Below are 22,755 nucleotides of genomic sequence, written 5' to 3'. Positions count from 1 at the left end.
TCTACAGACAGTATAGGGAGACTCTCTGGTTACATGAATATGCTTCCTGAGAATCTCAGCTCTCACATGAAAATATCAAAAAATAAAAAGGTCTATACATGTATTCCTTTAAACTATTCCCAATTCTCCCCTTGAGCTAATCTCTAAAACACTCAGTTCTATTCACCTCGTTACTTTTTGAATGATATTTTAATGATATAGTGAAGGTTCTCACATACAAACATTTGGAAAACAGCTTGGCTTTGCTCTTAGAACAGACTTCAACCCCAAAATACTTTTATGGATGACAAATCACATTTATTTAATTACTTGCTTACAGCTCTTCACTTTGATTTAAATAGTTTCACCTCTTTTTTTTCTGTCAGGTGCAGGTTTTAGCCGAAATTCAATAAACATTAGTAAGTAGTATGATTTTTCCCAAATAGTTGTTGGCAAAATTGAAGGAAGACACTGTTAAAAATATAAACAATTACTCTATTTAGTTTCTATGGTTGAACTTCATTGTAAGGAAGTATACACATCTGAAATACATTTGATATTTAATCTTTGATTCATTAATTAATACACCTAACATAGAATTCTGACTTTGCATTAATTACTGTGCTTGGTGAGGGGCTACAAAGGACAATGGCAGATGCTTTGCAGTCAGAGCTTATTATCTGACAAGAGGGATGTATGTCTGATATGTTACCAACACAACAGACTTTGAAAACAAACAATATTATATTAATATTTAATCTTGAGGACATAATGATGGCCAGTCCCTACCAACTTTCTAGCCCTCACAGAGGCTTGCTTGTCATAAGAATCACCTTGATTAATTTTAGAAGCTCTTACAGGTGCTTATCACATGCGCCATCAAAGCATCTCTACATTTTTACATACATCTTCCCACTGAATTCTAACAAATTCAAACACTTTAAAGGATGCCTTCAAATGATTTTAAACTCAGAATTTCAAAATGCAGCTATTATAAATGGTGATTCCTACTCTAAATGGTGGATATTACCTAAGTGCTTTGAGAGAAGGTCACTGATTCCTGATGTTTCTTCACAGAACTTTGTCATCCCTTTTGGTCCCCCATCCTCCTATGTCCTCTGGCACAATGGAGGCAAGAGTAGCTCAGATTATACAGTGGTATTTACTGGAGTTGTAATTAAGTGAGGGTTTAAAATCAGCTGAAGTTTATGGAAGCAATTAAATTGTGTTATTTGTTTCTGGAAGTAACACCAGTAAGTATAAATGAGGCCAGAAAATATTCACAGAAGGTGTCTTGGCCAAGACTAGTATTTAAAAAGTTCTACTGGAAGACATTGTATCAGGTTTTGATATTTTTCCGTGGTACTGTCTTTCCCCAATGATTTAATTGGGGAAACCATAATTAAAAATACCAATAATTTAATTTCCAATGTAGGGTGATTGTGATTAATTTATGGCAGTGAATCTAAGTCCTGCCTGTCACAATATGCAGAACCATGATGGCAATTCCATTTCCTCTTTGGAGAGAATTGGTCTTTCCCACAGGTAAGCCTCATGGACAGGTATACATCACTGTAATTCCAAAGCATCTTCAGGACCCTTCATGCAGACCATTCCAGCCACTTTTCATGTCTCTCAGGTTCCCTCTCATTGTCTCAGTTCTGCTTTTGAATAATGCTTATTCCACCAAACAGCACTAAGTTGGGATAAGAAAAGCGTTTGTGCTACACCTTAGATACTGCCTTACTGTAAGTAGGTACTGTGTGCCAATTTTCCTTCGTGTTTAGTTTCCTAAAATACTGCTTTCTTTTCACTTTTTAATGAAAGTGAAAGGGTTTGGTAGAATAGTCATGACTCCTGTTAGGAAACAGGTTTTCAAATTAAAAAATAATGAGACCATGAGACCTGGGTTTCTTACTGGTCTGGACAAAACCTTGCAGATATTACCAGAGAGGACAATTACACATTGTGTCAAGGGCTAAATCATCCTTTTTTCCCCCTGTGCTCACTTCTAAGATCCCATTATGATGGAAATAGACTGCGAATGAACTCCAATTGCATCCAAACTTCAAAAGCTATTTCATAAATTCTTTTAATCCAACTATTTAAAAGTATAACCTCCAGATAAGATTCTCAATCTATCTCCATTATAGAAAAAGAAATTATTAGTAAGAAAAGAGCACTTATTCCCCATTCCCCTTATCACATAGATTTATAAAATTATACTTCTCTTTGGTGTTTAAGTTAGAGGGTGCATGTCACCATAATTAAAAATATACCTGTACCTCTCTTATTCATGCTGAGAAGAATTAATCCAGAATTTGCTTATTGATGGCTTACAATAAAATGTGCAAATAATATGCTTAAGGAATATTACACTGGTCTAATGGGATGGCAATTCAATCCTTTTTCAAAATAAATGAAAAGAAACTTTAATAGTAGGTACCTTTAATGTATTCACCGTAAAGAATGGAAGTCCACACTAATGCAATTAAAAAACCCAGTGCTGCCTGAGAATTTGAGAGGAACCATTAAAAAAGTACAAAAGCTCATGTAGCATAGCCCCTGGGCAGTGTTTCTCCTGAATATACTGACTAGATCACCGGGTTTCCTGCTAAATATTTTCTTGTCTTGACAATAACTTATGTTTCTCCTTTGCTGAATTCAGTATAAACTGTTCCTATAAAACTAATGAGAGTTTTGTTTGTTGTTGTGTGCTTGTCATCAAAGCTGAGACCACTGATGGGTTTGTGGAGCTCAAACTGCAGACAGCCTGGGCTCTTTGTCTCTATGAGGGACTTCAAAGCCACTAGGGCCTAGTGATCTGTTAGGTTAGGTATGAGATTGTCTGAGGCCCTGAAGACCTCTTTCTCACATGAACTTAGTCTTCCAGAGTCAGCAGCATCCCTAGTACTAAGCAACAGGCAGGGAGTAGAGGGTTAATATTTTACAGCAAGATGAAGGACAGGGCAAATTTGCTAAGAACCATTTATTGGGTAACAAGAAGCATAAAGTAAATCTTGGGATGTTTACTTTGAAAATGTAGCTTGAATACCCTCACACCTCTTATTTGTTTATTTTTCTTCTGTCAAGTCTTGTTGCATTGTGAAATATGTTGCTATAATGGAATATGAGTTTTTATTCATTTAAAAATATTTTTCAGGTTTTTATTATATATTCATTATTTTTAAAATACAAACTGCATACATTAAGGTATTTAACATAGTATTTTGATATACATACTACATAGTGAAATGGTTACTCAGTCAAGTTAATTAATATATATATATCTCACATACTTCTTTTGCGGGCTAAGGAGCTTTTAAAATAAAAAGTGCTAAATGAGGAAATCATCCTACCTTTCATTAAAAAATCATCAAGGCTCAGGCTTCTGCCCCAGTAATTAAAGCCTAACATGGAATATTCATGATAGCTGTAATTCCTTCATTACTTTTGCCAATGAGTCTGTGAGTGGCTATTGATATCCAAGGATTGGCTTCCACTTAATTATTATGATCTTCCCATTAATACTACATTTTTTTCAATCCCCAAAGCTTGAGCCCTATAACTATTCATGAGTCATTTCTCCTAAAAGTTAGATGTAGCCCAAGATGAATTACCTTGAGTTTCATTTGATCAAGAGTTTAATTTTAATGATCACCTGCTGCACAAATAAAATAAGAGAAGCTCTCATTTTTGATAAAAGTCGCGTGTGTTTTTGATACAAGTTATATTTAGCTACTCTCCTTGAAGTTTTCTGTAAATTTTGAATGAGCTAGCTAGCATGGGGTAGAGTGAAATCACAAAGACTGCATAAAGAAGTAATTAAGAACGCACTGATACATTTGAATTGCAGTGTCTTGTTTTACATTGTTTTCAGTGGTTTTATCATTGCCTTTCTGTTATTTAATGTTCATGCGCCTGGTTGTATGACCGGGTAGTAGTATGCTTGAAGGCAGTTTCTAAGATATCTCAGTATTTTGAATTTGAGTATCAAACACCTAGCATGAACTCACAACCAGCTCCTTTCTAATGAAAAGTTTAAGTGAATGGATAGATAAAATTGGTTAGGACAGGTAGGTTGAAACATAAGATATTGCAAAAAAGAATGCTTTGGAGTGTTAAAAGAATTAGACAGGAATTAAAATGAGAACTTGGTGGAACATCTACTCAGGCAGCTGTGGATTTCTGAATTAGTGTAAAAGGGCATAAAGGGCCATTTACTTTATAGCTCTGAGTAAATAATACATTTCAATGTTAAGATTGTGTGTACTTTTTACCTCAGTTACTTTTATAGGCTGTTAGATGTAACAAAATCTATAGTAGTGCTGGTAAGCATAATAAATTATGTTTATGGGATAAATTGTCAGATGTTGGTTGGTAGCAAGAAGGGAGACTTTCCATTGCATCCAAAAGTGATGTTGCTTTTTTTTAAGAGAGGAAACAATGTGTCTTATGGGATGATATACAATTATTCTAACAATATTAAAACCAAAGTTTTTTGGGAGCCAAGTGCACTGTGCTGAGAGATTGAGATGATGTTCTAAAGATTTGATTCCTTGTCATTTCTTATTTCACAAATATTTTATGACACCTGAAATTCATGGACAGCAAGAATTAAGCATGTTGCTTGGACTTCCTGGAATGGTTACCTGATATGTCTGTCAGACAGTAAGATCAGTACAAAATTAAGGAAGATGAAACATAGACTGTGGCATCATCTGAAGTCTGTTCCTAATAGAATTAAATTTCCTTGATGATGCACAAGATGATGAAAGGATCCTCTTCATAAATGGCTAAGGAAAAGGGTGGGGTATAAGGAGAAAGACTGTTGTAATTATGGCACAAGAAGACAAAATGTTTCCATCTCTGCAATTATCATCTCTCAAATAGCCATGAAAGCTGAGCCTAAACTCTCCATAGTATTAATTCTTTCAATCCATGAGCACAGTTATTCATTTCATCTTCAATATCATTCATCAGTATCTTATAATTTTCAGAGTATAAGTCTTTCACCTCTTTGGTTAAATTCATTCCTAGACATTTCCTTCTTTTGGATGCAACTGTAAATGAGATTTCCTTAATTTCTCTTTATGCTAATTCAGTTTTAGTATATAGAAGGTCAACAGATTTCTGTTATGTTGATTTTCTAGAGTACTGCATATAAATGTCAAATCACTATGTTATACATGTGAGACTAATATAATAATATGTAATTATACTCCAATTAAAAACTTTTTTAATTTCTAAAAAGGAAAATAAACCCTCTCTATAGTAGTTGCAGCAAATTTTGGTGGCTCTATGCCTATTATAATTGCTGTCTCTGACACCTGCTCTGTACTTATTTGGCTCATCTGCAAATATTAATGAGACCTAATTATATGCCAGGAGTTGTGCTTGGTCTTGGGATTATAGGAGAAGAACAAGCCAGTTTAGTATTTAAGAACTCTATATTCTGGCACACCTCTTAAAACCTTTCAGTCACTCATTAATGTTGTGAATATGAGCAAATTAATATATTAATTGTACCTCATTTTCTACTTAAAAATGTGAATAATATCTGCATTAACAGAATGCAGTGAGTACTAAATAATGAACATAAAGCACTTAGAAATGAGATCAATGTTTATGTATTTTCAATTGTTGTTAAACTATTGTTTAACAAGCTTTAACTCTGTGTTAGGCACTACTAAGTGCCAGATTATAAAAGTACATGTATTTGGTATTTGTGTGCTTACCTGGCATAAAATCCAAGATCAAGAATGCTTCTCTGTAGAATGAGTTCCTTCCTGCTGGGTTGCTTTTGTAGGACCTTCTGGTAGGCAAGCACCTAAGTCCTAAAGGGCCTCCTTGGTGAAACTGTTCCTGGGTGTCAAGCTGAGAGATCCTCCCAGCTAGCTAAGGGCCTTCAGATGTTTGCCTTCACTGGGGAGCTTTCTCCAGTAAGTGAATGAAGGTTTCTGCCACTTACCCACTGACTGCATTGACCAGACTATGAGGAGTCCTATGTTCATTGTGAGATTACTTCCCTCTAAAATGTGGCATCTGATTTCAGACAGCTGAAAGTGGGCAGGTAGACACACAAATTAAACACATTGAAGAAAGAGGGAAAAGCTAGACGAGGAGCAGTGTGTAGTATGCAATTATTCATACTCTTCATCACTCAGCTGTGAATTGGTGTTCAGGGGTGGAGTTTAAAAATCCATGTTTTCATTTATAAGGTGTGAGAAGTAGGCAATTTACTGCTCTTAACCTTGGCTTCCTGGTCAGTGCAACGAAGGTGACCATAGTTTCTTCACCCTAGCTTATTGTGAGGTGATGTACCATACCTAGCATCTCGTACAGTATGCCTGACATACAATAAGCTCTCAGTGAATGAAAGCAATTAGAATAATACATGGTGAATAGGTTTGGGGACTTTCAAGTATCTCCCAAAGGAAGGTTAATATCATACAGCATAATTTCCAAGTACTTGTAGAATGATTCATATTAGTGTCCAGATTTGCTCGATGGCTCCCTATTTTACAGATTTTTATGAGGCATCTACCTCTGTTAGGGATCACCAGGCTTTTACAACCCAAATCTGTTTCCTTTCTTTCCTTTTGGTTCTTAAAAGAAACATTTTCTAAAGATAAGGAATTTTTTGTTTCTTAATGATTCTATTTCTGTCATCCACAATGACATTTTAAAATAAATGAAATAAACATTAGGGAAGTTACATATATAAATAGATGATAGATAGATGTACTGTATAATGGGAGGCTATTAAGTTCCTCATGTTTTATGTCATCTTCCTTTGTGTGATAAAAACAGTGGGAGAACAAAATGGAATGAGTAACAGGAGAGAAAATTTGTATCAGAATTGTATTAAGTTTAGGATGGCATGTACTGCTTGTGTTCCAAAGAATGCCCTACTTATATTGTTTTTTAAAAATCATGAAAGAGAGGATAGATTTTTAAAATATCCTGTTCCTCCACAGAAAATCTCTGCTGGTTGTTGAAATATTAAATTATCTCAAGCCTTATGAAGCTACTTTTCTACGATAAAGAAGCTAAGGGTACACCAGGCTCATTATGTTGCTGGTTTCTGTCCAACAATGACTTATTCTTACAAGTTATCAGTGAGTTTATTGAACTGCTAAATCAAGAATTTATTAAAATAAACTGCTTTCCCTTACTTTTTGCTGAAGCATCAGGGCATAGAGGAAGTACATAAGGCCACAAAACATTAAATAAAAGATCATGAGCTTGAGTTTCTGATGAAAGTAAAGCTAGATTTAAAATTAGCAAAGCATTAGCTTCACACTTGGAAATCTTGGCAAAATAATTCACTTGATGTGGAAAGGTCCCATTTTGAAAGAAATTTTGCCTTGACTTGGGGTGAAAAGTTGCGGAATGTAGGGAAATCATCTGATGCCAAAATGACATCTAAATGACAGGTAGGCTCAGCATAATTTTCCTGGGAACCATTCTCTACATTGGATTCCTTTTAAAGCTGCCCTTTTTATTACATGAAATTCATCACTGGTGATGAGGACCCACCAGTAAAATCCGAATCAAGGAAAATTATTCATATTAAAGTTTGATTTCCTTACTTGGAATGACCACCTCTCTTGCTAACTGATTTCTTTGAACATGTTATGATTTAGCTCTACTGCTTACCCTCTGTGAATGTGTCCATCATTATTCTCATTCCTAATGAATTCCTATGGTGGACTATGCTCTAATAAACTCAGTCCTTCCTTTTGTGCTATTTGGAATCTCATAGATTGCTTCCTTGGAATTTCTAGAGGGTTGGAAATCTGAGTCAATGAAAGTTGCTTTACTGTTATTACTGTAGCTTCACATGCTATGGTCTATTAAAGCATAAATAATCTGTAATTTCAGGCAAATCTTAGGCAAATATTTCAAACTTTAGAAAAACAATTTGTCCTCCAAAATAAATGTAAAACCACTCAATAACAGAGAGAGTGATGTCATATGATGAGTAAAGTTGGCTTCCATTAAAGATCAGGCATCCTTGGAACTGTCTGAAGAGCACTCTATTTTCTAAACTGTCTGAAGAACATCTGAATAAAAAGTGTGACCTAATTTATGGGCCATGGTCAGACTAGGCTGAAATATTTACAATTGAACTAAACATGTTTGCTTCACTGGTATCCCCACATAGGAACCAGGTTAACTCACCTTAGATTTAAAATAGCTAAGAGGGAAGAGTAAAGAAAACACAATGACTGGTGAATTGGTAGTGGGGGAATAATTGTGTAATAATTGTGCTGGAAGCTGGAGAGGGCAGAGATCGGAGGGAAGAGTGAGTGAGAATTACATCTGGGTGAGAATTCTTTATGCCTCTCCACCCACCACAGGGACTGGCAACATTTACTTCTATGAAAGGCCCAGGGTTACTGGGAGATCCCCTGTTCTGTGTGAGAGGAGAGAGAATTCTATGTACAGGGTGGAGTTCAGCACTTGGCTGCACTCCTAGTCGATCCCCTGCACGTTCACATCTAAACTGAATGTGAAACAAAGGTTTTCAAGTTAAAAACATTAGAACAGCATTCACAGTAAACAACGATAAAAAAGAACAAAACAAAGCAAAACAGGAGGAATTAGTGTACTGAAACCTTGGAAAAACTTTGGGGCATAAACAGCATTTTCGAGTGGCCCTTTCAGAAGGTGTAGCCCAAGAGGAGAGAAGAAATAATTACCTCTTTGTGGTAATGCACTTAGAGCTGTGGTAGAGACAGAGGATTTGGGTGTTCATAGGGGCAACAGCAGCACCTTTGGGTAAGTGATTACTCATCAGGGTCCTACAGGCACTTAGGAATTCCATGCAGCCAGCAGGAAATTGGCTTGTTTGTGAGCGTGTTATTTATCTCCTTGAGTATTCAGACATGTTTACCTAGGGAAGGAGAAGGGCTTTTCTTGAGGATTGGAAATAAAAGTCAGTGCAAGTTGCTTTATTATTATTACTGTAACCTCACATGCACTACAGTCTGTTAAAGCATAAATAATCTTCAATTTCAGGCAAATCTTAGGCAAATCTTTCAAACTTTAGAAAAATAATCAGAGTAAAAGACTCAAAACTCTTGAATATAGTAATTTATAACTTTTGAGTATGAAGTGACTCAGGTTTTTGTGATAGAAATTAACAATTCTTCCAGATATACCAGAAATCATTCAAAGGGATAATAATTATTTTCCTTGGACAATTATTTTGAATGTTGATAGTACTAAGACAATCATTATAGGGTTGTGATAAATACAATGGGATTTTTTTTTAAGTAACACAAGCATATTTTGAACAAGGAAGTGGAGTGAAACTAAGAAATGTCAGCACCCCATGGAAAATATTCTTAAGTGTAAAATTTTAGACCAGACACAACAGTATTTTGGTAATTTTCCCATTAAACCCAAAATTGATTTGGTTCCCTTAAGACTTTCCTAAGATTTTGAGAAGGAATATAATTCTGGAATTTATTTTGAGCAATCACTGAAAAGGGCAGAACAGAGATGTACATGAGTTCTCAGTGCTGCACCTAGAAAGCGTACATGGTCTTCCCTTCTTAAAGGCAACCATGTCTTTCCACGAGTACCTGTGGGCAGGAAATAGACTGAGGAATCTAGAGGTCTACCTTCCACCCCCTTAACCAACCACATTCACAGTAGCATTCTCACCATCATCAGGATTATAAACATGCAACTGGATACCTAATATACACCAGGCATTATGCTAAGTGATCTACTTACTTACTTGTTTTATTTTTTAAACAACCTAATGAATAAAGGAGTTTTAATCCCATTTTTCAGATGAGAAAATCACAAATTGTAAAACTTGTACCAGTTCACTGATAAGACAAGCAGCAGAGCTAGGATCTGAATTCAGGTAGTTTGATCACAGAATTTGTCTTATAAATGAGTGCTGCTTTATCCTGCCTCCCATCAGTTCCAGGTTATTTACATCCAAGTACTGTATATATATACCTACCAGAGAGGAATGATGGAATTTAACCATCTTGTTTATATTTGTTTAGATAAGGGATCTTGTTGTTGTCTCTCAAAGAGAATTGTAACTAAACTGTTATGGACTTGCTTCAGGTGAGAAAAATCAGTGGTCAGCCGAAAACAGCTTATCTCTATTTGCAAAATGGCCAAATATATGTACTTCCATATAACTGCAAAGCTAGGATGCCTCTTATTTGGGAGAATACATTAACTCCTTCCATGGTCAGGTGAAGATCTGTATCCCATTTGTTTAAAATGGTCTTTCCCAGACTATTATTATTCACCAGTTGAAAGACAATCTCCTACCTCCCTTAATGAGCAGCATAATCTCCACCCGCTCTCACATTTCCAGGTACCATTATTTTTGAGAATGTAGCAACTATACTAGTTGGATGAACTGAATTCATGATTCTACTTCAGGAACAATTAGATCTTTTTGTCACAAACTCAGAATTACCTATATGCCACTTTTTTCCCTCTCTGCCTCCTTCCTTTCTGCATTCTTCCTTCCATCCTTTCTTAGTCCCTTCCTTCTGGAAGGAAAGTGTGTGCCAGGCACTCTAATAGAAACTGGAATTTTGAAAAAGAGAAATTGATATTCTTTGCATCTGATAATATAATGAAGATCAACTTGGAAGTCCATTGTCGTGCAGCACAGAAATTGTGTAATGGGAGCACAGAAGGGGTAGAAGCAGTGAAATCTTGATAAAGCAGATTTCAAAAAAAACCCAGTATATGATGTTCACCAATTTCCAGATTATGAATATTCCCACCCTGGAAGATATCAAATTACCAAAATCACATCACTGAATGTGGGGTTGGAAAGAGATATATGTGATTATTAGCTCTCACAAACCGGTATAAGCCACCCTGGCGCTCTTGAGACTATAACTGCTTAATCCATCCACAGGTGTTAAAGGAAGTTGTTGCATTGGAGGTGACACGTGATTGTTTGCCCATGTCTCATAAACTCTTAAGTCCTCTTTATGTGCCTTTATATCCTTTCATCCCCACCCCAGTCATGTTTATTGTAAATACATGATAAATCCACTAGTTCCGTATAGACAGGTAAGTATATATTTAGGCTGAACTAAAAAGTATAGAGAGATAAGTGGGTATAGAGATATGAATAGATATGAACATGAATATAGATATATAGTCCCAAGGGGTTAAATAATCACAAGCACACCTAAACTGCTATATAGTTACATGAAATTATAATGAAACTTTTCTGGTATCTACTTATGAGTTCCTATTAGTTCACTGTATTTGGTCTCTCATTGCTGCTCTGCCATCCTTTTCTTCATCCCCTTTTAATTTTCCATTTCTTTATAATTGCTGTTACAAATGTTTTCCATTCTTCTGCAGTCATCAGTTCCATTTCTGAGCCCTTTATTCTCACAAAAAATAACCCCAATTCCTTCTCGTGAGGGAGCAAGTTCAAACAATAAGAAGCTCTTCTTTTTTGGTGCCTCCAAATGCAACTTCTGTGTCTTCACCTGCTAAACTTTATCGTGTGTGCTCCTAGTCCTGTTTATTTCTGATGTCTCTGAAACTTTGTCCCAGCATTTGTCAGCATTTTCTCTCCATCTTCGTAACTCCATTTTTCATCGGCTATTTTCCCACACCTGTAAACAAACTTAACTCTTTTCTCCTATGAGAGATTTTCTCCAATTGGACATAACTTCAAGCTTTCTTTTTTCCTGCCTTGTATATTTTTCAGGAGAGTTTTCTAAACTCTTTTCCTCTTTTTCTCCTTTTAACCTTAATCCCTTAGTTACTTTCACTCTAGTTTTTATCCTCACTTTTCTGTGATTATTTATTGAAGGTCACACTGTGTGTCTAATAAGGGGATTGTTTTTACCCAGACTGTTTTACTAGAGTGCATACTGACTGGCCTCTTTGCACCTGGTTTTTTGAAATTTGCTTTATGCTACCATTTGCTGTCCTCCTACTTCTCTGACTGCTTTTCTGTCTCATTCAGTGGCTCCTTTTTCCAGTCCCAACTCCATAAGCACTTCCTCCTTGGGGTCCTTTCTGTGACAAGTGTAACTACTCCATAATTCCAGCTAATTGTTAGATGCTCTACATCCTTTTGAATATTTTGAGTTAGACATTTAACTTTAGTCATTTTAGTGCTTGTGCAGTGGAATCACATTGGGTTCCACTGATGACAAATTACACTTTCACGTACTTCTTTGCCAATTTTATGCAGGAATATATACGTATTCCTCTTTGAATAGTCTTTTCAAGTCTTTGCCCATCTTTTACTGTGTGGTTTGTATTTCTTTATTGATGTATAGAACTGCTTTAGATATGTTCTGGGTAACAGCCTTTTGACGGATGTGTATCTACCTTCCTTTCTAAAGCCTTGCTACTCATTTTCAATGGTGTCTTGTGTCTTTTGAAAAGGGGATATTTTAATTTTGATGAAGTCCAACTTATTTTATTTAAATACTTTTTATTTAATCAGTGTCTTATTAAGCAAACATATCCTATCTTGTTGTAAAGTCAGCATCCTATATTATTTTCTGGAAGTTTGAAAACGTTAGTATTTATATTTGTGTCTATGATGCATCCCGCATGAATTTTTGTAGGTAAAGTGCGGTAGGTAGTGGTTGATGCTTACTTTTCATCCATATGAATATTCAATTATTCTGGCGCCGCACGTTAAAAAACATTTCTGTCTTTGCATTGTTGCTGGTGGAGGTCGTACAGAGGATGCGACTGCCTGTTGACCCCTGAGCTAGATCCGGGCAACCTGAGGCTCCTGCCCGGGCCCCTCTGCGGCCGCCCCAGCCGTTCCCCCGGCGGGAGCCATGTTGGAGGACGCGGGCGGAGAGCGGGGCGTGTTCCTGAGACCCGCGGGGCGGGCGGCGCTCGGGACTGGACCCAGGTAAGGCTCCAGATGAACTTTCAAGGTAGCGACCGGCGGTCTGGAGATCCACTCCTTTGGCGGCCAGCCCGGGAGAAGCCTCCTAAGTTCCCTCAGTAAACCGCCCGCTACCCGAGTGCAGGGCCTGCCGCGCGCCCAGGCCCTCCTCGCCTTCCGTGTGCGACCGTCAATTTCTGGGCATGTTTTTAAAATCGAATGGCCGGTGGGTTTATTTACTTACTTATGCAATTCATCTATTTTTTTTTATGCCTTCATTACTGACAAAGTATTTTGATTATAGTAGCATTACAAGAATCTTGAATTTAGAGAGTGTAAATCCTCCAACTTTGCTTGTTTTTCAAGATTAATTTGGGAGTTCTGATCCTTTTCATTTCCACATAGATTTTAGAATAAACTTGTCAATTTCTGAAAAAAAAAAAAAATGCCTGTTGGGATTTTGAAGGAGATTGATTTATATGTTGAGACCAAACAGGAGGGAATTAACATCTAAATAATATGGAGTCTGCTATTGCATTAACATAGATCATCTCTCCATTTATTCCTGTCTTTATTTCAGCATTTTTTTTCTTTAGTTCAAGGTTATAATTGGAAGTCACACTTTTAAACTTGTATTTTATACATTGAAAATTACACAGTGAAAATTTCCTGCAAATCTTTTATTATAATTATCCTTCAATATTTTGTTTCCTAAATAATGACATATCATGTATTTCAATTTAATATCCCAGTTCTTATTACTAATCTATAGAGATAAATATATATTAACTCGTGACTTTGTTGTCAGTTTACTAAATTCAGTTATTAAATTGTGGATTTTTTTTTTACATTGCTTAAGGTTTTACACTTAAATAACTGAAAAATACATTTTATTTGTTTCTTTCCAAATTGTGCTTTTTATATATCTTACTACAGGTAAACCTTTGTACAATGTTTAAAAGATATGATGAAAGTGAACATTCTTTCTGTGTCCCTAGTAAAGATAAAACATTCAGTATTTTACCATTAAATACCGTATTAGCTATAGGTCTTACATATATATGCTTTGTAAGATTGACAAAATTTCTTTTTATTTCTTGCTTGCTGTAATTTTTTTTTTATCATGAATGTGCTGACATTGTCAAATACTTCTTTTATATCTACTGAGCTGGTTATGTTTCTTACATATCCTTTATTCTGTTAATGTGGTGAACTATATACAATTATAAATATTTTTTTTTTTTTTTTATAATAATTATTTTTTATTGAAGGGTAGTTGACACACAGTATTACATTACATGAGTTTCAAGTGTACAACACAGTGGTAGAACATTTATATACATAATTCTAGGTTCCAGCTATCACCCTACGAGGCTGTTACAATATCTTGACTATATTCCTTATGCTATACATTACATCCCAGTTACTAATTTATTTTACCATTGGAAGTCTGTCCTTTTTTTTTTTTTTTTGTGAGGGCATCTCTCATATTTATTGATCAAATGGTTGTTCACGACAATAAAATTCTGTATAGGGGAGTCAATGCTCAATGCACAATCATTATTCCAATCCCATGTCAGTCTCCAATCTTCTGAGGCATAACAAACAAGTTTATACATGTAGAACAAATTCTTACATAATGAATAAGTTACATAGTGAACAGTACAAGGGCAGTCATCACAGAAACTTTTGGTTTTGCTCATGCATTATGAACTATAAACAGTCAGTTCAAATATGAATACTGATTTGGTTTTTATACTTGATTTATATGTGGATACCACATTTCTCTCTTTATTATTATTATTTTTAATAAAATGCTGAAGTGGTAGGTAGATACAAGATAAAGGTAGAAAACATAGTTTAGTGTTGTAAGAGAGCACATGTAGATGATCAGGTGTGTGCCTGTAGACTATGTGTTAATCCAAGCTAGACCAGGGCAATAAAACATCCACGTATGCAGAAGATTTCTCTCAGAACGGGGGGGTGAGGTTCTAAGCCTCACCTCTGTTGATCCCCAATTTCTCACCTGATGGCCCCCCTGCGACTGTGCCTGTCTTAGGTTGTTCCTCCCTTGAGGAATCTTACCCGTCTCTGGCTAACCAGTCATCTTCCGGGGCCATACAGGGAAATGTGAAGTTGGTAAGTGAGAGAGAAGCCTTATTGTTTGAAAAAGTTAGCTTTTTACTTCTTTGCATATTTATGCCCTGTGGCTTCTATGCCCAGCATTTGTCTTGAGGTATCTTTACCACTTGGAAGAATTATGATACTCGGTAAATTTGATATGAGGCACGAATTCTATTTAAGGGTTGTAATTAGGAAGGAAGAAGAAAAGCTATAGAAGTAGCAGGCGGAAGAAAACATGGGAAGATTGATTATTTCTTTGATATATCTTCTTGTAGAGTAACTTCAGCATGTATAGATTTTAAGCTACTACTTAAATTGCACACACACATTAACATAATAGGAGTATAGTTACATAACCAAAGCATATCTGTAATTACCAGCCATCTGCAGTGAAACCAAGAAAACCAGTTAGGCACCTTAGGCATTTGTGAAAACTTATCTATGATATGGTGGATATTGTCCAAATGAACTTGAACAGTCTGAGAGAAATCAGACAAATTAAAACAACCCATTCCTGGGGACTGTTCACATGCCATATGTTCTTTTAACAATAAATAGTTTGTAGTTGTAAGACTTTGGAGCGCTACAATTTGCACTTCTCCAAATTCTTGGTTGAGTTCCAACAGTATAGATCCAGTCCAATTTTGTTGTTTTACTGTATGCACAGGCCAGCTTAGATATCTCCTTCCTCATTCCCATGGCAGGTCCAGGAACTGGTGGGATGAGTGCATCTACAGCTGTAGCAGTGCGTGGATCTTTGTTGGGGTTTTTTGATGATCATCTTCTGGCATGAGTCTTCCAGAGAGTGCAGATGTTGGAAGTTCTTTTTCATATCGTATCTTAGTTCATTTTCGGGGTAGCCCAATTAGGCTTTGATCCTCTGTATAAACACAAACAGACCCTTTGCCTACATTTTTATATGCCCTTTATACCCTTGTGTAGAACTCGTTGGAGGTTACCACACAGGAACTGCACTTTTTTTTTTTTTTTTTTTTTTGCTATCACTAATCTACACTTACATGACGAATATTATGTTTACTAGGCTCTCCCCTATACCAGGTCTCCCCTATAAACCCCTTTACAGTCACTGTCCATCAGCATAGCAAAATGTTGTAGAATCACTACTTGCCTTCTCTGTGTTGTACAGCCCTCCCTTTTCTCCTACCCCCCCATGCATGTGAATCTTAATACCCCCCTACTTCTCCCCCCCTTATCCCTCCCTACCCACCCATCCTCCCCAGTCCCTTTCCCTTTGGTACCTGTTAGTCCATTCTTGAGTTCTGTGATTCTGCTGCTGTTTTGTTCCTTCAGTTTTTCCTTTGTTCTTATATTCCACAGATAAGTGAAATCATTTGGTATTTCTCTTTCTCCACTTGGCTTGTTTCACTGAGCATAATACCCTCCAGCTCCATCCATGTTGCTGCAAATGATTGGATTTGCGCTTTTCTTATAGCTGAGTAGTATTCCATTGTGTATATGTACCACATCTTCTTTATCCATTCATCTATTGATGGACATTTAGGTTGCTTCCAATTCTTGGCTATTGTAAATAGTGCTGCAGTAAACATAGGGGTGCATCTGTCTTTCTCAATCTTGATTGCTGCATTCTTAGGGTAAATTCCTAGGAGTGGAATTCCTGGGTCAAATGGTAAGTCTGTTTTGAGCATTTTGATGTACCTCCATACTGCTTTCCACAATGGTTGAACTAACTTACATTCCCACCAGCAGTGTAGGAGGGTTCCCCTTTCTCCACAGCCTCGCCAACATTTGTTGTTGTTTGTCTTTTGGATGGCAGCCATCCTTACTGGTGTGAGGTGATACCTCATTGTAGTTTTAATTTGCATTTCTCTGATAATTAGCGATGTGGAGCATCTTTTCATGTGTCTGTTGGCCATCTGTATTTCTTTTTTGGAGAACTGTCTGTTCAGTTCCTCTGCCCATTTTTAAATTGGGTTATTTGTTTTTTGTTTGTTGAGGCGTGAGAGCTCCTTATATATTCTGGACGTCAAGCCTTTATCGGATGTGTCATTTTCAAATATATTCTCCCATACTGTAGGGATCCTTCTTGTTCTATTGGTGGTGTCTTTTGCTGTACAGAAGCTTTTCAGCTTAATATAGTCCCACTTACTCATTTTTGCTGTTGTTTTCCTTGCCCGGGGAGATATGTTCAAGAAGAGGTCACTCATGTTTATGTCTAAGAGGTTTTCGCCTATGTTTTCTTCCAGGAGTTTAATGGTTTCATGGCTTACATTCAGGTCTTTGATCCATTTTGAGTTTACTTTTGTATATGGGGTTAGACAATGGTCCAGTTTCATTCTCCTACATGTAGCTGTCCAGTTTTGCCAGCACCACCTGTTGAAGAGACTGTCATTTCGCCATTGTATGTCCATGGCTCCTTTATCAAATATTAATTGACCATATATGTCTGGGTTAATGTCTGGATTCTCTAGTCTGTTCCATTGGTCTGTGGCTCTGCTCTTGTGCCAGTACCAAATTGTCTTGATTACTATGGCTTTATAGTAGAGCTTGAAGTTGGGGAGTGAGATCCCCCCTACTTTATTCTTCTTTCTCAGGATTGCTTTGGCTATTCGGGGTCTTTGGTGTTTCCATATGAATTTTTGAATTATTTGTTCCAGTTCATTGAAGAATGTTGCTGGTAGTTTCATAGGGATTGCATCAAATCTGTATATTGCTTTGGGCAGGATGGCCATTTTAACGATATTAATTCTTCCTAGCCACGAGCATGGGATGAGTTTCCATCTGTTAGTGTCCCCTTTAATTTCTCTTAAGAGTGACTTGTAGTTTTCAGAGTATAAGTCTTTCACTTCTTTGGTTAGGTTTATTCCTAGGTATTTTATTTTTTTTGATGCAATTGTGAATGGAGTTGTTTTCCTGATTTCTCTTTCTGTTGGTTCATTGTTAGTATATAGGAAAGCCACAGATTTCTGTGTGTTGATTTTGTATCCTGCAACTTTGCTGTATTCCGATATCAGTTCTAGTAGTTTTGGGGTGGAGTCTTTAGGGTTTTTTATGTACAGTATCATGTCATCTGCAAATAGTGACAGTTTAACTTCTTCTTTACCAATCTGGATTCCTTGTATTTCTTTATTTTGTCTGATTGCCGTGGCTAGGACCTCCAGTACTATGTTAAATAACAGTGGAGAGAGTGGGCATCCCTGTCTAGTTCCCGATCTCAGAGGAAATGCTTTCAGCTTCTCGCTGTTCAATATAATGTTGGCTGTGGGTTTATCATAGATGGCCTTTATTATGTTGAGGTACTTGCCCTCTATTCCCATTTTGCTGAGAGTTTTTAACATGAATGGATGTTGAACTTTGTCAAATGCTTTTTCAGCATCTATGGAGATGATCATGTGGTTTTTGTCTTTCTTTTTGTTGATGTGGTGGATGATGTTGATGGACTTTCGAATGTTGTACCATCCTTGCATCCCTGGGATGAATCCCACTTGGCCATGGTGTATGATCCTTTTGATGTATTTTTGAATTCGGTTTGCTAATATTTTGTTGAGTAGTTTTGCATCTACGTTCATCAGGGATATTGGTCTGTAGTTTTCTTTTTTGGTGGGGTCTTTGCCTGGTTTTGGTATTAGGGTGATGTTAGCTTCATAGAATGAGTTTGGGAGTATCCCCTCCTCCTCTATTTTTTGGAAAACTTTAAGGAGAATGGGTATTATGTCTTCCCTGTATGTCTGATAAAATTCCGAGGTAAATCCATCTGGCCCGGGGGTTTTGTTCTTTGGTAGTTTTTTGATTACCTCTTCAATTTCGTTGCTGGTAATTGGTCTGTTTAGATTTTCTGTTTCTTCCTGGGTCAATCTTGGAAGGTTATATTTTTCTAGGAAGTTGTCCATTTCTCCTAGGTTTCCCAGCTTGTTAGCATATAGGTTTTCATAGTATTCTCCAATAATTCTTTGCATTTCCGTGGGGTCCGTCGTGATTTTTCCTTTCTCGTTTCTGATACTGTTGATTTGTGTTGACTCTCTTTTCTTCTTAATAAGTCTGGCTAGAGGCTTATCTATTTTCTTTATTTTCTCGAAGAACCAGCTCTTGGTTTCATTGATTTTTGCTATTGTTTTATTCTTCTCAATTTTATTTATTTCTTCTCTGATCTTTATTATGTCCCTTCTTCTGCTGACCTTAGGCCTCATCTGTTCTTCTTTTTCCAATTTCGATAATTGTGACATTAGACCATTCATTTGGGATTGCTCTTCCTTTTTTAAATATGCTTGGATTGCTATATACTTTCCTCTTAAGACTGCTTTTGCTGTGTCCCACAGAAGTTGGGGCTTAGTGTTGTTGTTGTCATTTGTTTCCATATATTGCTGGATCTCCATTTTGATTTGGTCATTGATCCATTGATTATTTAGGAGCGTGTTGTTAAGCCTCCATGTGTTTGTGAGCCTCTTTGCTTTCTTTGTACAGTTTATTTCTAGTTTTATGCCTTTGTGGTCTGAAAAGTTGGTTGGTAGGATTTCAATCTTTTGGAATTTTCTGAGGCTCTTTTTGTGGCCTAGTATGTGGTCTATTCTGGAGAATGTTCCATGTGCACTTGAGAAGAATGTATATCCCGCTGCTTTTGGATGTAGAGTTCTATAGATGTCTATTAGGTCCATCTGCTCTACTGTGTTGTTCAGTGCTTCCGTGTCCTTACTTATTTTCTGCCAAGTGGATCTATCCTTTGGGGTGAGTGGTGTGTTGAAGTCTCCTAGAATGAATGCATTGCAGTCTATATCCCCCTTTAGTTCTGTTAGTATTTGTTTCACATATGCTGGTGCTCCTGTGTTGGGTGCATATATATTTAGAATGGTTATATCCTCTTGTTTGACTGAGCCCTTTATCATTATGTAGTGTCCTTCTTTATCTCTTGTTACTTTCTTTGTTTTGAAGTCTATTTTGTCTGATATTAGTACTGCAACCCCTGCTTTCTTCTCACTGTTGTTTGCTTGAAATATGTTTTTCCATCCCTTGACTTTTAGTCTGTACATGTCTTTGGGTTTGAGGTGAGTTTCTTGTAAGCAACATATAGATGGGTCTTGCTTTTTTATCCATTCTGTTACTCTGTGTCTTTTGATTGGTGCATTCAACCCATCAATATTTAGGGTGACTATTGAAAGATATGTACTTATTGCCATTGCAGGCTTTAAATTCGTGGTTACCAAAGGTTCAAGGTTAGCCTCTTTAGTATCTTACTGCCTAACTTAGCTCGCTTATTGAGCTGTTATATACACTGTCTGGAGATTCTTTTCTTCTCTCCCTTCTTGTTCCTCCTCCTCGATTCTTCATATGTTGGGTGTTTTGTGCTGTGCTCTTTCTAGGAGTGCTCCCATCTAGAGCAGTCCCTGTAAGATGTTCTGTAGAGGTGGTTTGTGGAAAGCAAATTCCCTCAGCTTTTGTTTGTCTGGGAATTGTTTAATCCCACCATCATATTTGAATGATAGTCGTGCTGGATACAGTATCCTTGGTTCAAGGCCCTTCTGTTTCATTGTATTAAATATATCATGCCATTCTCTTCTGGCCTGTAGGGTTTCTGTTGAGAAATCTGACGTTAGCCTGATGGGTTTCCCTTTATAGGTGACCTTTTTCTCTCTAGCTGCCTTTAACACTCTTTCCTTGTCCTTGATCTTTGCCATTTTAATTATTATGTGTCTTGGTGTTGCCCTTCTTGGATCCTTTCTGTTGGGGGTTCTGTGTATTTCCGTGGTCTGTTTGATTACTTCCTCCCCCAGTGTGGGGAAGTTTTCAGCAATTATTTCTTCTAAGATACTTTCCATCTCTTTGCCTCTCTCTTCTTCTTCTGGGACCCCTATAATACGGATATTGCTCCTTTTAGATTGGTCACACAGTTCTCTTAATATTGTTTCATTCCTGTAGATCCTTTTGTCTCTCTCTATGTCAGCTTCCATGCGTTCCTGTTCTCTGATTTCAATTCCATCAATGGCCTCTTGCATTCTCTCCATTCTGCTTATAAACCCTTCCAGAGTTTGTTTCATTTCTGCGATCTCCTTTCTGGCATCTGTGATCTCCCTCCGGACTTCATCCCATTTCTCTTGCGTATTTCTCTGCATCTCTGTCAGCATGTTTATGATTCTTATTTTGAATTCTTTGTCAGGAAGACTGGTTAGGTCTGTCTCCTTCTCTGGTGTTGTCTCTGTGATCTTTGTCTGCCTGTAGCTTTGCCTTTTCATGGTGATAGGAATAGTCTGCAGAACTGGGACGAGTGACGGCTGGAAGGACTTCCTTTCTTGTTGGTTTGTGGCCCTCCTCTCCTGGGAGAACAGCGGCCTCTAGTGGCTTGTGCTGCGCAGCTGCGCGCGGTCAGGGTTTCTGCTTCCTGCCCGGCTGCTATGGAGTTAATCTCCGCTGCTGCTGTGGGCGTGGCCTGGCTCGGGCAGCTACTCCAAAATGGTGGAGTCGCATTGGAGCAGGAGCTGCTGGGAGGCTATTTATCTCCGTAAGGGGCCTCCCTGCTCCCTGCAGCCCAGGGGTTAGGGTGCCCAGAGATCCCGGATTCCCTACCTCTGGATTAAGTGGCCCGCCCTGCCCCTTTAAGACTTCCAAAAAGCACCCGCCAAAACAAAACAACGACCACAAAAAAAAACAAGAAAAAAAATTTTTTTAATTGAAAAAAAAAAAATTTTTTTAATTAAAAAAAAAAAAAGGTGGTCGTTCGTTTTTCTTTATTCTCCGGTGCCAGCCTCAGGCCTCTGCTCACCGGTCTTTCTGCCCTGTTTCCCTAATATTGGGGTCCCTGTCCCTTTAAGACTTCCAAAAAGCACTTGCCAAAACAAAGCAGCAAAAAAGCAAAAAAAAAAAAAAATGGTCGCGCGCTTTTCTTATGTCCTCTGTCGCCCAGCCTCCAGTGCCTGCTCACTGTTCTTGCTGCCCTGTTTTCCCAGTATCGAGGGCCCTGCACTCTGGCCCGGATGGCTGGGGCTGGGTGTTCGGCAGCCCTGGGCTCCGTCTCCCTCCCGCTCTGCCTGCTCTTCTCCCGCCGGGAGCTGGGGGGAGGGGCGCTCGGCTCCCGCGGGGCCGGGGCTTGTATCTTACCCCCTTCGCGAGGCGCTGGGTTCTCTCAGGTGTGGATGTGGTCTGGATATTGTCCTGTGTCCTCTGGTCTTTATTCTAGGAAGGGTTGTCTTTGTTATATTTTCATAGATATATGTTGTTTTGGAAGGAGATTTCCGCTGCTCTACTCACGCCGCCATCTTCCGCCCCACCCACAATTATAAATATTAACTAAACTGCATTCCTGGCATACACTTTTCTCTTCTTTAAAATTTTTATATGATGTTCATTGATTTCTAATTTTTTTTAAGGATTCTGCATTTAATTCATGATGGATATTAGTTTGCAACTTTATTTTTTTTGTAGTATTTTGGTCTGGTGTTAGCATCAGAATTATTTGATTATTCTGACCTCATAAAATGCATTGGAAATGCTTCTTCTGTTTTCTGAAATTACATATAAGTGATATTATTCCTTCTTTAAATATTTAATACAAAATTTTGGTGAAGCCATCTGGGCCAGGAATGTAACTGAGGGAAGCTTTTTGAATACAAACTTGGTTTCTTTAATAAGTATTAAGCTATTCAGATTGTGTATCTGTTTTGAAATTAAGCTTTAGAGAGTATATCTGAGTTTCCCTAAACTTCACAGTTAACAAAACATAACTCAGTTTTAAGACGAACAAAATTTGGGCATTTTGCAAATGAAGATAACTTTAAGATTTATTTATCTAAGAGCCTTTATTATGTCAG

At 37.5% G+C, this 22,755-nt stretch overlaps 1 long non-coding RNA gene across 1 annotated transcript in view; it reads left to right on the top strand.

Moving 5' to 3' along the window:
* The first annotated feature begins 13,035 nt into the window (after positions 1-13,035).
* Positions 13,036-22,755, top strand: part of LOC130684651 (uncharacterized) — a 127,914-nt gene continuing 118,194 nt past the window's right edge. The window contains exon 1 of the long non-coding RNA XR_008999012.1: positions 13,036-13,082. This is a non-coding gene — a long non-coding RNA (uncharacterized LOC130684651). The remainder of the gene's footprint in view (positions 13,083-22,755) is intronic.

The sequence above is a fragment of the Manis pentadactyla genome, chromosome 8 (genome assembly GCF_030020395.1).
Source record: "Manis pentadactyla isolate mManPen7 chromosome 8, mManPen7.hap1, whole genome shotgun sequence".
Taxonomy (NCBI): Eukaryota; Metazoa; Chordata; class Mammalia; order Pholidota; family Manidae; genus Manis; species Manis pentadactyla.
This window is presented reverse-complemented; position numbering and strand designations above follow the sequence as displayed.